The sequence below is a fragment of the Mustelus asterias genome, chromosome 5 (genome assembly GCF_964213995.1).
Source record: "Mustelus asterias chromosome 5, sMusAst1.hap1.1, whole genome shotgun sequence".
In the NCBI taxonomy this organism is placed as follows: domain Eukaryota; kingdom Metazoa; phylum Chordata; class Chondrichthyes; order Carcharhiniformes; family Triakidae; genus Mustelus; species Mustelus asterias.
In genome coordinates, this window is record NC_135805.1 from 77,602,725 (window position 1) to 77,616,120 (window position 13,396).

General features: G+C 40.9%; 1 protein-coding gene across 8 annotated transcripts in view; it reads right to left on the reverse strand.

Annotated features, from left to right (window-relative positions):
* epb41l2 (erythrocyte membrane protein band 4.1 like 2) overlaps positions 1-10,627 on the reverse strand; it is a 165,390-nt gene extending 154,763 nt beyond the window's left edge. For 7 of the 8 annotated variants that reach the window (XM_078212859.1, XM_078212855.1, XM_078212858.1 and 4 more), the window contains exon 1: positions 10,425-10,623. The gene's annotated coding sequence lies outside the window, so the exon portion shown is untranslated. Of the gene's footprint in view, positions 1-10,424 lie in introns of all 8 variants that reach the window. The other variant, XM_078212856.1, reaches the window with a different exon arrangement.
* Between the last annotated feature and the right edge of the window lie 2,769 nt (positions 10,628-13,396).

Here is a 13,396-nt window from a genome sequence, read left to right on the forward strand (position 1 = left end):
GTCAGTTGTTCAAAACATCAAGCCAAAGATATTACTTTGGAATGCAACCACAGTTTAAAAAAAGATAATGGTTGCCATGGGATCATTTTCATATCATAGCCATTCAGATAAAGAAAAGCCTCTAGCAGTGCAATTATTGATTTTGTCTGCTGACAACCAGATCATTAATTATGGTGAAAAACTGACAATTGTAGGTTAATCAGAATTGGTAACAGCAATATACACCACAAATACAACTGAACTATTAAACTAAACTGACAAATTCAATCCATCCTATAGTAAAAACACAAAATAAGCCATGTGACAACAGTATGGAACCAATATGTGCAATTTTAATTGCCCTAAGCAATGGCTACTTAGCTAGTAGAGGTGTTGATGCTACACTTTACTCTCCTTAAACCTAATCCACCACAATGCTTGCCAATATGGACTATAATAGTGCCTCTCAGATTTGAATTTGGTCAATCTCTGAACAACAAAAAACACTTTTTCCAGAAAAAAGACTTGTCAGCTGGAGATGCAATGGATTCCAGCTTGCCTTCAGGTCTCACTGGATCTTGCATTTTATAAAAGATTAGGTGAAGAAGAAGAAACTAATGGATTATTGAAAAGCTACAACTGAAAATCAGTAGCAGAAGAGAAATTTTAAGACTGCCCAAGGAAAAAGAAACCAAGGCAATATAATTCTGCTGGATCAAACAAAAGTCCAAATATCAAGGAGGAAACAATGGAAAAGATGGTTTGACGACATACAAGACAGGACAGAAATGTCACCAACTGCCAATGGCAACAGCACAACTGTGTAGGTTCATGTATATAGTTTTCCAATTCTACACATCACGGAAACTCTGGAGGAAGAAGAATCCAATACATATGTAGTTACCTGGTTACCAAGGTAATTTTAGCAAGCCTGTCACGCTAGCATGGCGTCATACTGGCTGTCTATTGATCGAGTTGATTACACTGCTACACTGGTGTTTGGAGCTCTTGTCAATATACACAACCTGTTTTGTTCTTTAGTGGGTCTCCTGGGACTGTGTCAATTAATAACTGATCATTAATCCACGGTAATTTAGACATTATCAATCACAGAGAGAGACTGAGTTTGGAAATTGGAACTTTTCTTCTTTCAACCTGGTGTCATTACAGGCGGGTGCTGATGTAAGGATTAGGCTAATTACAGGTTTCCTCTGAATCCTCTCACACCAATCATGTAGGTTAATTATATTACGCATTTAGATTTTCTAAAACCTGCATTCATTTTTATTGTGCAATGTTAGTTGGTGATGCATTGAGAGAGTTTTGAGTTGGTAGTATTACTGGCCAAAATTAGATTTCCCAGAGGTTCCATAATACATGTATGCCTTCTGGTTTTGTTATAGAGAAGATCTTGTTCTCTAATTTCCCACGTATAAGTTTTCATGGAGAACAATAAGGAGTCTTGCTTCCTTAGAGATGGGGAGAAATTGATTTTTTTTTAAACAATTTTTTTTTATTTTTCTTTTCATTTGCCTTAGCACTCTCTTTCCCCCTGTATATCCCTTCTATGTGTAATTTGACACCAATCACCCCATTTCTTTCTTTAGCTTGCTCTTCATTTTTCTACACTTAAATTTAATTGGTCAAGGAGACAGATCATTGGACTAGAAATTTATGAGGTCCCAGATGTCCAATTGATGTCACCACACCATCAATTTACATTGCCAGCAATTTGCTACATGAAAATAATACAATACAAAGGGTGAGGGGGAATAATTCCATTTCACTGCACTCAGCACACAGGTTTAGTAATTCCTGGGTCAATAAATCACCATAAAGTGGGGGTTGTGGGGAAGGGGTGAAAACACGGTTAATTATGGCCACTGTATAACACCAAATCTAAAATGGACAGTGACCCAATGGGACAAATCTATTTGGGCCAATCAAACCTCACTCATCAAGCACCTCAAGACCATCTTAATAGCATCTGACTAACCTGTTGGTTAAATGAATCATTGATATTTTGAGAATGTGCACCATTAAACTTGCCACGTTGTATGAACCTATAATGTATACATACAAAGCAACCAAACATTATAACGTTACCCAGGAGACACTAGAGCGGAGTAAAAATATAATTGGCTGCTTCACAGTATCCGGTAATGGGAGATATGATTATATGTTCTTTGCATCTTGGTTTCTTCTTGAAAAGTAACTTAAGACAAATGTTATCCTTCACAACATATTTCTCAATCCTCCATTCTCCAACTTCTATAACACAAATACCAAACTGGCCAGTTATTATTATATGGGAAGCTCCCAAGTACATTAGCCATATAATCAAATTTGTTCAGGACATTGTTGAATATGATGTTTATTGTACTTGAAAATGCAACTATTTCATGGAATAAACATGATACTAAATAGCCTTGTGTGCAGCAATCTGAATGTACAATTCAACACAGCTGTTTAAAATTGAAGTGTCCTTTGCTGCCTTGCCTTAAAAGCCACAGCAAGAACATACACAGCTGTAAAACTGTGGTTACGTTGGTGGGTGAACTAGCAACTTAAATAAAACTGAATAAAGCAAAATGCATAAAATGCCACTTGTTAAAACTACACCCTAATATAGGGCATAACAATTACAGTAAAACCACTGCCCAGTTTAATGTCAAAAGTAAATGAATCAGTAAAGTAAGCTAGTCCGTACAGACATCAATTGGATAACTGAGTCAATTTATTGGTAACTGATGGCATAAGAAACCATTCTACATTACATCAATGATGTGTAGGTTCCCTCTTTAAAACTGCTTAAGCAGACGGTTTTATCCACTCTCGGCGAGACCACACATAAAACATCGGGTTGTGGGACAATTCTAATTTTGTATCTCCAAAATTGAAAGATGCCTGCGTGTACACCGCAATACAGTAACACGTGCAATAAAACATTCCCAGAAGTAATTCACTACATCTGCGTCCGTTACAAAACCAGAGAGACATATATAGTGAATTTTAGTAAAAGTTAACAACCCTTCAACTCGATACTGACAACACTTACATTAGTTGAGTTGCCTTTTCATGTAATGTTCTATTATGCTGCCATTCAGATTAGGTTCCTAAGATTCAACTTTTCAATTTAAGCATTTTAAACAGGAGTTGATGCCAAGACTGTTTAGGTGGAATCCACTGGTGGAAGAAACATTTTGAATAAACTGTTATTACTCTATTTTCAAGACTCAATTTAAGCTGTAACTAATAAATTTTAAAATACAGCCAATAACAGGTTGCTCCTGAGCTGAAAAGTGGTCATTAGACACTCAGGTTTGGCATACTTATTGCTTATGCAAAATACATCTCAGTTATGTGGCTTACAAGCCAGAATTTGCACTATTTTTCTTTACTGGTGGACAAGCATTGTTTTGCTGTGTCATGTTTACCCACCTGTAGGTTGTAGCCACCCCTCTAAGTCTTACATCGCCGATCAAAAAACTGAAACAATTTATACCAATTTGCAAATATACAAGTATATCTACAAGCGCTACAATTAAATGGTGCTTTTCATGACCACTGGACAGAGGTGTACCCACAGTTACATAGGAAACGCAACAGACATCACACACAACAAACTCCCACAACAGCAACTTATAGCGACAAGATAATCTGTTTTGTGATATTGAGGGACAAATATTGGCCAGGTTACCAGGGAGAACCTCCCTGCTGTTGTTCAAAATAATGATGTGGAGATGCCGGCGTTGGACTGGGGTAAACACAGTAAGAAGTTTAACAACACCAGGTTAAAGTCCAACAGGTTTATTTGGTAGCAAAAGCCACACAAGCTTTCGGAGCTGCAATCCCCTTCTTCAGGCCCCTGAAGAAGGGGCTTGCAGCTCCGAAAGCTTGTGTGGCTTTTGCTACCAAATAAACCTGTTGGACTTTAACCTGGTGTTGTTAAACTTCTTACTGTGTTCAAAATAATGCCATGGGATCTTTCATGTGTACTCAAGCAGGCAGACGGAGGTTCATCCAAAAGAGAGTGCAGAGCTTCCTTAGTACTGCACATGTGTGTCAGCTTAAGCTTTGTATTGAAGCACAAGGGTGGGACTTGGACCTGAAACCTAATAACGCAGAGGCAAGAATGCTATCAACTGAGCAGCAGTTGACAGACACTAGACAAGGAATAACAACGCCTGTTCTATCAACACAGCATGTTGTCCAGTGCCAGATTTTCTACTATGGTGAAGGCACAGTACAACACACCTGCTTCACAACTTAGACAACATACATTTGGGAAAATTGGAAGCCCTTATTTAATATTCTAGCTCCATAACCCATTAATACTCAAACAGAATGCAACTACTCCTAAACAATGAATCTCAAATAATGCTGAACATAACTGATACCCAAAATATGTAAACATGAAAGTCAGAGCATCTGCAGGAAACTGCTCAAATTGAAAAATTTAAAACCTTTAACCACAACTCTAACATAAAAGAAACAAATGCTGCAAAGCAACCAACTCACTTCCTGCAACAAATGCCACAAAGCTACACTGAACAGTCAACCAGGTTGTGGTGTATTTGTTTAACCTAAAGAAAGCAACACCTTGTATTTATATGGCACCTTTAATGTAATAAAACATCCCAAAGGACTTCACAGAGGCAGTACAAAACAAAATATTATACTGAATCACAAGGAAATATTAAGTCAGATCACCAGAATCTTGGTCAAAGAAATGGACTTTAAGCGAAGTCTTAAAAAATAAAGCAAAGTAGAGGGACAAACAAGCAGGGAATTCCAGAGCTTGGGGCCTGGACCCAACTGAAGGTACTGACTTTCCAAAAGAGCAAAGAGCTCGATGAGCTGAATGGCCTCTTTCTGCACTGTAGGAATTCTATGATTCTAGGAAGGGCATCTCAGCCAGCCCCACTCCCCTGCCCTATCTCTGTAACACCGCACACTTACCATGACTAATCCACCTAACCTACACACCTTGGGACATTTTGGGGCAATTTAGCATGACCAATCCACTTAACCGGCACATCTTTGGATTATGGGAGGAAAATGGAGCACCCAGAGGAAACTCACACAGGTAAAGGGAGAACGTGCAAACTCCACCCAAGGCTGGAATCGAAAATCGTGCCTGGCACTGTGAGCCAGCAATGCCAACCAATGAATGGGCGAGGACAACCAGCACTACTGGTGAACTTAGTCCAAGGCAGGGGCAAAGCCAGACGATATTATGGAGGCAGAAACAGACAGTCTTCATGATAATGTTGATATATGGTCAGAAGCCCACCTCTAGGTTAAGGTTCAGTATAATAGCAAGGTTGCAAACTGCCTAGTTTGGTCTCAGATAGCTGCCAGAGAGAGGGATAGCATCAATAGCTAAGGAATTAAGTTTTACTCTTCCCAATATTACATTCGAGGAAATTTCTGCTCATCCAGTATTGAATGTCAGCTAAGCAGTCTTATAATTAAGAGACACGAGAGGAGTTTAGAGATGTGTCATTCATTGCTCCTCAGATACTGAAGCAATCAATGTCTGTATTTTTTTCCAACAACTCATTGTGAAGACCTGCTGTAGCAATATATGCAAACGGAAGTGATGTCAAAAGATATAGCGTGGGAAACAGAAAGCAGCAGCAGCCATGGAAGACATCACACAACACAAACAAAGACTGTTCATTTTTAACCCGGCACTTCCACTTGTCATCAAATATACAACAATGTCCAAATGCAGCAAGACTTGGAAAATATTCAGGCTTGGACTGAAAAGAGGCAAATAACACTCATGCCACAGAAGTAACAAGTCTTCAACAATAAAGTGGAATGGGTAGATATTTGGTTCATAAACTTTAACACAGAGAAGTGACATTTTGGTACAATAAAGAGGAGTGGTATTATAAAGGTTGCAAATCTAAAGGAGATGCAGGTGAACAGTGACATTGAGGTGCATGTGCATAAATCATTTAAAAGTGGCAAGGCTGGTTGAGAATGTGTGAAAGGGCAAACAAGATTATGGGCTTTATAAACAAAGACATGGAGTACAAGAAGACAACAAAGCTACAATGAATCTTTACAAAACACTGGTTCAGACTCAACTAGAATAGTGTCCAATTCTGGGCACTGCACATTAGGAAGGATGTGAAGGCTTTAGGCCAGGGGCAGATTGGTTCCAGGGATGAAGGACTTCAGTTACATGGATAGATTGGAGAAACTGGGGCTGTTCTTCCTCAAAGATTGAGAGAGACTTTATTAAGTGTTCAAAATCATGAAGGGTTTAGGCAGAGTAGATAGTGGAAATACTGTTCTCATTGGTAGAAGGTTCAAGAACCAGAGGAAGATGTATGGCAGAGTAACTGATGGAGAGATGAGGTTAAGTCAGAAATGAAGTATCTGAGTATGTATTGACACGACCGTTTGAATGCATGGTCTCCTTCTATGCTGTAACCATTCTGTAATCCTGTGATTCAATCAGGAAGAGCAAAGAGTCTTGATAATTAGTTTTCAATAATTTTACTTAGAAAGTGATGGAGAGGAACTTCAAGGAACAGAGGGGCAACCAACTCCCCATTCAATGTGAAACATAGGAAACCAAGACTCTGCTTTTCTGAAACCAGATACATTGCAAACCTAAAAGAAGAAGGAACCTTAGATTGTTATTAATGGAGGCCAAGGAGCAGTTAATTGTCTAGGACGCCAAATTTTTTTCACCAAATTCAGCTTTAGCTATACACATTGTTCAACATGCCAACACAAACAAATGATAGATAATACTTTGTAGCTGTTGGCATTTACTACAATCGATCTCTTTAGCACAGTATGAGATCAGACATGGATTTTTTTCTGCCATTGCTGCATTGTAAACCAGCTATTTATGTCACTTAATTATCCTTCAAAGAGAATATTCAATATACGAAAAGGGATAGTTAAGCTTGTTCTCAGGTGACTTTTCAAACAGTTATGACACTACCACTGAAAATATAAATTAAAAATACCAGCAACAAAAGAAAACATTAAGTAGCACCTTCAACTATTGTTCCCAGCATTCAATAATTGTTCTTAAAAAGTCTATTTTGATATTTTGAGATAGGTATGTTGAAAGGTGGTGAAGATAGAATGAAAGGATAGAGTGTAGGGGACCTAAAACTACACAGCAGAACAGTGCATAGCATAATGACAAGCTACAATAGCATTACTTTCCCCATATGTTTTGAATAATTGGGCCCAGTCATGTACATGCTGAGCAAATCTAGTAACTATAAACATTTCTTTCCAAATTAGTTTTTATTTCAAACCACATTTGTATCAGAGTAAAATAGCTAAAATTCCAAATTTCTAATTGTAGAGCTTAGTGTTGTCAGGGATATAATTAGGATGCATTTACACACATTTGCTGCAAGCACAAAATCAGAGCCCAACCTGATTTCAGAGCTAAGGAGAGATACCCTGAAGCAATCTTGCTTGGATTTAATAATTTATGCAGTGTCAACCCCAATTTCTAAAGTGATCACAGGCTCCATTTAGCTCTGCTGGATACTTGCTAAACCATGATGTGGAGATGCCACTTGTGTGGCTTTTACTACCAAATAAACCTGTTGGACTTTAACCTGGTGTTGTTAAACTTCTTACTGTACTTGCTAAACCAACCAGAGATTGATGTAAATGTTGAAAGCAGTATTTCCTCCCACTCACTCTAAATAACTGGCTTTCAAAAGTTTTTGTACGGAGTTCCCCTGCAGATGTTCAGACTTCCAGGAAAACCCATCTAAATTCCCAGACACTGCCAAATACACAAAATAAAATAAACATTACATATGTTATACAGAAGACAACAAAAAGTAGAAGGATGGCAAGTCATTAAATACAGAAATCTGATGGCAGTATAGACTTTTTGGATTCCCTACAGGTTCAAGTACCTGAAATTTAAAATCTATGTTCTGAACATGTTAACTGTTAACAACACTATTCAGAGCTCCATCCTTATCAGGACTTTGAACAGTTTTTGTCAAGCAACATGAAGAGTTCTATGTTTCTGAAATCTGAGCTTCAGCTATTGGTCTAAGTTGGTGCTTGAATACTATATATCTATGATCAATAAGGGGATCAAGGGTTACAGGGAGCAGGCAGGAGAATGGGATGAGAATTATATCAGCTATGATTTAATGGTGGAAACTCGATGGGCTGAATGGGCTGAATGGCCTAATTCTGCTTCTTTATCTTATGGTCTTATGACAGGAAAATCCCACATAAACCAATATACTTTAATGTTGGCCCAATGTACTATTTATTTGACACATTCATCACCAAATCAACAAACTTTCCTAACTGTACCTGTGACAGACAATGGAACATCAGATGAATTTCTAGTGGTATAAATTCAAAAATCCAGATACAATGAAAGTTTGACTTCCAGAATTCTGGAAAAACTCAGGCTGGACAGCAACTGTGGAGACATCAGCCAAATTAACATTTCAAGCATTGAGCAGCCGTCAGAACTGGAAGATGGCATATGATCAAATTAAATTAGTTGAAATAAAATGTTGGGTTAAATTTGTCAATTCAGCTTGGCCAATCCACCTAACTTGCACATCTTTGGACTGTGGGAGGAAACCGGAGTGCCCAGAGGCTGAGCACGCAGACAAGGAGACAACATGCAAATTCCACATAGTCACCCAAGACTGGAATTGAACCCGGATCCCGAGCACTGAGAGGCGCCACTGTGCCGCCCCTCTGACTCTGGTCCTCTTCTAGCCTTCCAAATCATTATCAATTTCTGAACTTTAAAGATGCAGTGGGGCAGCTTCTTCCAAGCCCTTCTGCCATGCTCATCTTGATGTGGAGATGCCGGCGTTGGACGGGGTAAACACAGTAAGGAGTCTAACACCACCAGATTAAAGTCCAACAGGTTTATTTGGTAGCAATTTTTTGGACTTTTTTTTTAAATTTTTTGGACTTTAACATGGTGTTGTTGTTAGACTCCTTACTATGCTCATCTTTACCCAGCTTCTCGGGTGTTCAAAAGCTCCTGTCGCTTTTACTTTTATCTTTCTAACGTTTCCCTCCTGCCCTGTGAAATTATTTCGGTCGCATTGCTGTGTTAAAACCTTTATACAAGAACAAGTTGATGCTGCTAAAAAAAAATTAGCAGGATAACGATTCTGTAAATACATGAGAGTATACATGAACATCTATAGTGATAAAAAATACTCTCGAGTTCCTTCTGCGATAAAACGTCATTTTATCCCTCAACCGGTTATCGCATTATGCTGAACACATCGCTTATTAGTCTCATCCCCTGTATACAAAATTACATTCGAAATGAAAATGTGTTGTTAAACAGCAGATGGGTGCAGTGCAAAATGCGAACTAAATTTAAGGAGGTTTCAGGGTGGAACAAAAAGTGGGTTCAATACTTAACATTGAATGCAGAAAACGTGGCAATAAAGAATGAACGCAGGCTTTTGGGGAATACCTTCATGGGACGACAAAACCCAAAATCCGAATGCAACAAGTTGCTTGGACCAAATAACTGCATGTGACTGATGAAACATCCAGTGCAGTTGAGGAGTCAAGCAACGAGACTCACTCTGGAGTCAACTCGTCTCTTGAAAAATATGGGATCGGATTCACACACTTGAAGACAGACACATTAGAGATAATGCACTTATTTTTTTTTTACTTATTACTCGAGTTAAACCTCGCCCACCCGCCAGAAAAGGATTCTTTTAATCCGGTGCTTTTTTTTGCACTTTAGTAAATCTGCACATACAAGCTGTTGCATAGTCCAATCAAAACAGTAAACACGGAATTTAACAGAACAAAACAAAAACAGCCAAAAATCTTCAATGAAATAAAGTTGTTTTGAAAATAATCGTGTTTTGCAAATCTCGGTGTGTGTGGGCGAGGTAAACATTAGCCGCGGATCTTTAAAAGCGGACTGACTGACTACTCGAAATGCCGCTACTGACAAGACACCGTTACACAGCCAGCAGCAAGCGCAGAGAAATCTGCTGAGAGAGAAAAACAACTAACATTGATACTTTAGACAGAAAGAAACTCAGCATCCCCTCTATAAACATAAATCTGATGGAGGAAGGAGTTGGGTGGTGGGAGCACACTTTAGGGTATTCATTTCCCCCCTCTTTTTAACTATTTGGCAATGAAAGACACAGAATCCTAAATCTTCCATTTCAGTGGGTGGAAGGAGGGGGGGAGGAAGCGAAGAGAAATATGAAATAGAAAAAAAAACAGTAAAAATCAGGGATCTGCGCTCAAAATGGCGCCAGCGCTGGTGCCGGAGACAGCGGGAGTAAAATCCGCCGCCACCAACCCGGAGAGACTGGCTCCGTACGGGCAGCACCGCCACACTCTCTCTCATACCCCCATCACCGACACGCCATCCTCCACTCAGCCGCCAGCCCCTATCCTGCCGCGCCGGTTACCTGCACGCAGCCGGTGGCTGTCCTGCCGTTGCTGCTGTGAGAATCTGACTGCCCTCGCGCCCAAGGGGGTCGCTCCCTCTCCCTTCTCTCCCCCCCGCGATGCCGACAGCGGTAAACACACCGCGCGCGCACTCACTCACTCTCCTCCACACTTGAAATTTCCCTCGAGCGCGCGCTAAACTGATACAGCTTCCACGGCGGCCAGGGGGCGGGGTCCAGCGGTGACATCAGTCCCACTTGATGGAGGCGGGGCCCAGTGGCGGCATCAAACCCACTGAGGGGGGCGGGGCCCAGCGGCGACATCAAACCCACTGAGGGGGGCGGGGCCCAGCGGTAACGTCCAACCCAGAGGCGGCGGGGCTTTAGCCGCTGACATCAGACCCACTGAGGGGACGGGGCCCAGCGGTAACGACCGACCCACTGAGGGGGCGGGGTTCGGGTTAGCAGAAAGCCCCGCCTCTGCTGCCATCTATCGCCCCTGGCGACTGAACAGAGTCAAGAATAGCTTCTTCCCTACTGCCTAGTTTTGATTTATTATTGTCACATGTATTAGTATTCAGTGAAAAGTATTGTTTCTTGCGCGCTATACAGACAAACCATACCGTACATAGGGAAGGAAAGAAGAGAGTGCAGAATGTCGTGTTACAGTCATAGCTAAGGTATAGAGAAAGATCAACTTAATGAAAGTAGGTCCATTCCAAAGTCTGATGGCAGCAGGGAAGAAGCTGTTTTTGAGTCGGTTGGTACTTGGACTCAGACTTTTGTATATTTTTCCCGATGGAAAAAGGTGGAAGAATGTCCAGGGTGCATGGGGTCCTTAATTATGCTGACTGCTTTTCCAAGGCAGCGGGAAGTATTAGACAAGAGTCAATGGATAGGAGGTTGGTTTGAGTGATGAACTGGGCTTCGTCCATGACCCTTTGTACAGTGGTTAGCACTGCTGCCTCACAGCGCCAGGGACCTGGGTTCGATTTCTGGCTTGGGTCACTGTCTGTGTAGAGTTTGCAAGTTCTCCCCATGTCTGCGTGGGTTTCCTCCGGGTGCTCCGATTTCCTCCCACCGACTGAAAGACGTGCTGGTTAGGTGCATTTACCCGAACAGGTGCCGGAATGTGGCAACTGGGGGAATTTCACAGTAACTTCATTGCAGTGTTAATGTAAGCCTCCCTTGTGACTAATAAATAAACTTTAGCTTTAACTTTAGTTTATTGTGGTCTTGGACAACAAGCTGCGATACAACTGAAATAATGCTTTCTATGTTGCATCTGTAGAAGTTGGTGAGAGTTGTAGTGGACATGCTAAATGTCCTTAGTGTCCTGAGAAAGTAGAAGCATTGGTGGGCATTTTGTTCACATGGAGGGACCAGGACAGGTTGTTGGTGATCTGGACACCTAAAAATGTGAAGCTCTCGACCATTTCTACTTTGTCCCCATTGATGTAGACAGGGGCATGCCCGCCACTATGCTTCCTGAAGTCGATGACTATCTCCTTCATTTTGTTGACATTGAGGGAGAAATTATTGTTGCGCACCAGTTCACCAGATCCTTTATCTCTTTCCTATACTGCGTCTGGTCATTGTTTTAGTTGTAGTTTTTATTTATGAGTGTCACAAGTAGGCTTACATTAACACTGCAATGAAGTTACTGTGAAATTCCCCCAGTTGCCACACTCCAGCACCTGTTCGGATACACTGAGGGAGAATTTAGCTTGGTCACTGTACATGTCTTTCAGACTGTGGAAGGAAACCCGAGCACCTGGAGAAAACCCATGCAGACATGGGAGAAAGTGCAAACTCTGCACAGACAATGACCCAAACCAGGAATCAAACCCAGGTCCCTGGTGTTGTAAGGCAGCAGTGCTAGCCAATGTGCCACCAACAAAATTCATCCATCAGACTTTTGAATGGACCTAACTTATATGATGCTGATCTTTCTCTACACACTAGCTATCACTGTAATATGACTGTAATTCTGCACCCTGTCCTTTCCTTCTCTCTTATGTACTCTATGAATGGTATGTTTTATCTGTATAGTATGCAAGAAACAATACTTCTCACTGATCCCAGAGTAATCAAGGACCCCACGCACCCCGGACACACATACCAATCGACTCAAAAACAGGTTCTTCCCTGCTGCCATCAGACTTTTGAATGGACCTACCTTGCATTAAGTTGATCCCTAGCTCTGACTGTAACATTACAATTTGCACTCTCTCCTTTCTTTCCATATGTACGGTATGCTTTGTCTGTATAGCACATAAGAAACAATACTTTCCACTGTATACTAATACATGTGACAATAATAAATCAAACGCATCAAACAACTCCATCTATCCAGGCCCATGTTTCTTCTCAATGCCAAGATAATTTGTTCCATTTAAGCATGATATCAGTGTGTTGTAAAGTTGCTACTTTCTGAGTAGTTAATTTCTCTGTTAATCATCAATTACATGTGAGAAAGTGCATTTTGATTGAGACAATCGGGGACAAGGAGGGGGAAAGCTCCTGCGTGGGTTTCCTCCGGGTGTTCCAATTTCACATTTTTAGGTGTCCAGATCACCAACAATCTGTCCTGGTCCCTCCATGTGAACAAAATGCCCACCAACGCTTCTACTTTCTCAGGACACTAAGGACATTTAGCATGTCCACTACAACTCTCACCAACTTCTACAGGTGCAACATAGAAAGCATTCTTTCAGTTGTATCACAGCTTGGTAAGGCTCCTGCTCTGTCCAAGACCACAATAAACTTAAGTTAAAGCTAAAGTTTATTTATTAGTCACAAGTGAGGCTTACATTAACACTGCAATGAAGTCACTGTGAAATTCCCCTAGTTGCCACATTCTGGCGCCTGTTCGGGTAAATGCACCTAACTAGCACGTCTTTCAGTCTGTGGGAGGAAATCGGAGCACCCGGAGGAAACCCACGCAGACGTGAAGAGAACGTGCAAACTCCACACAGACAGTGACCATCCAG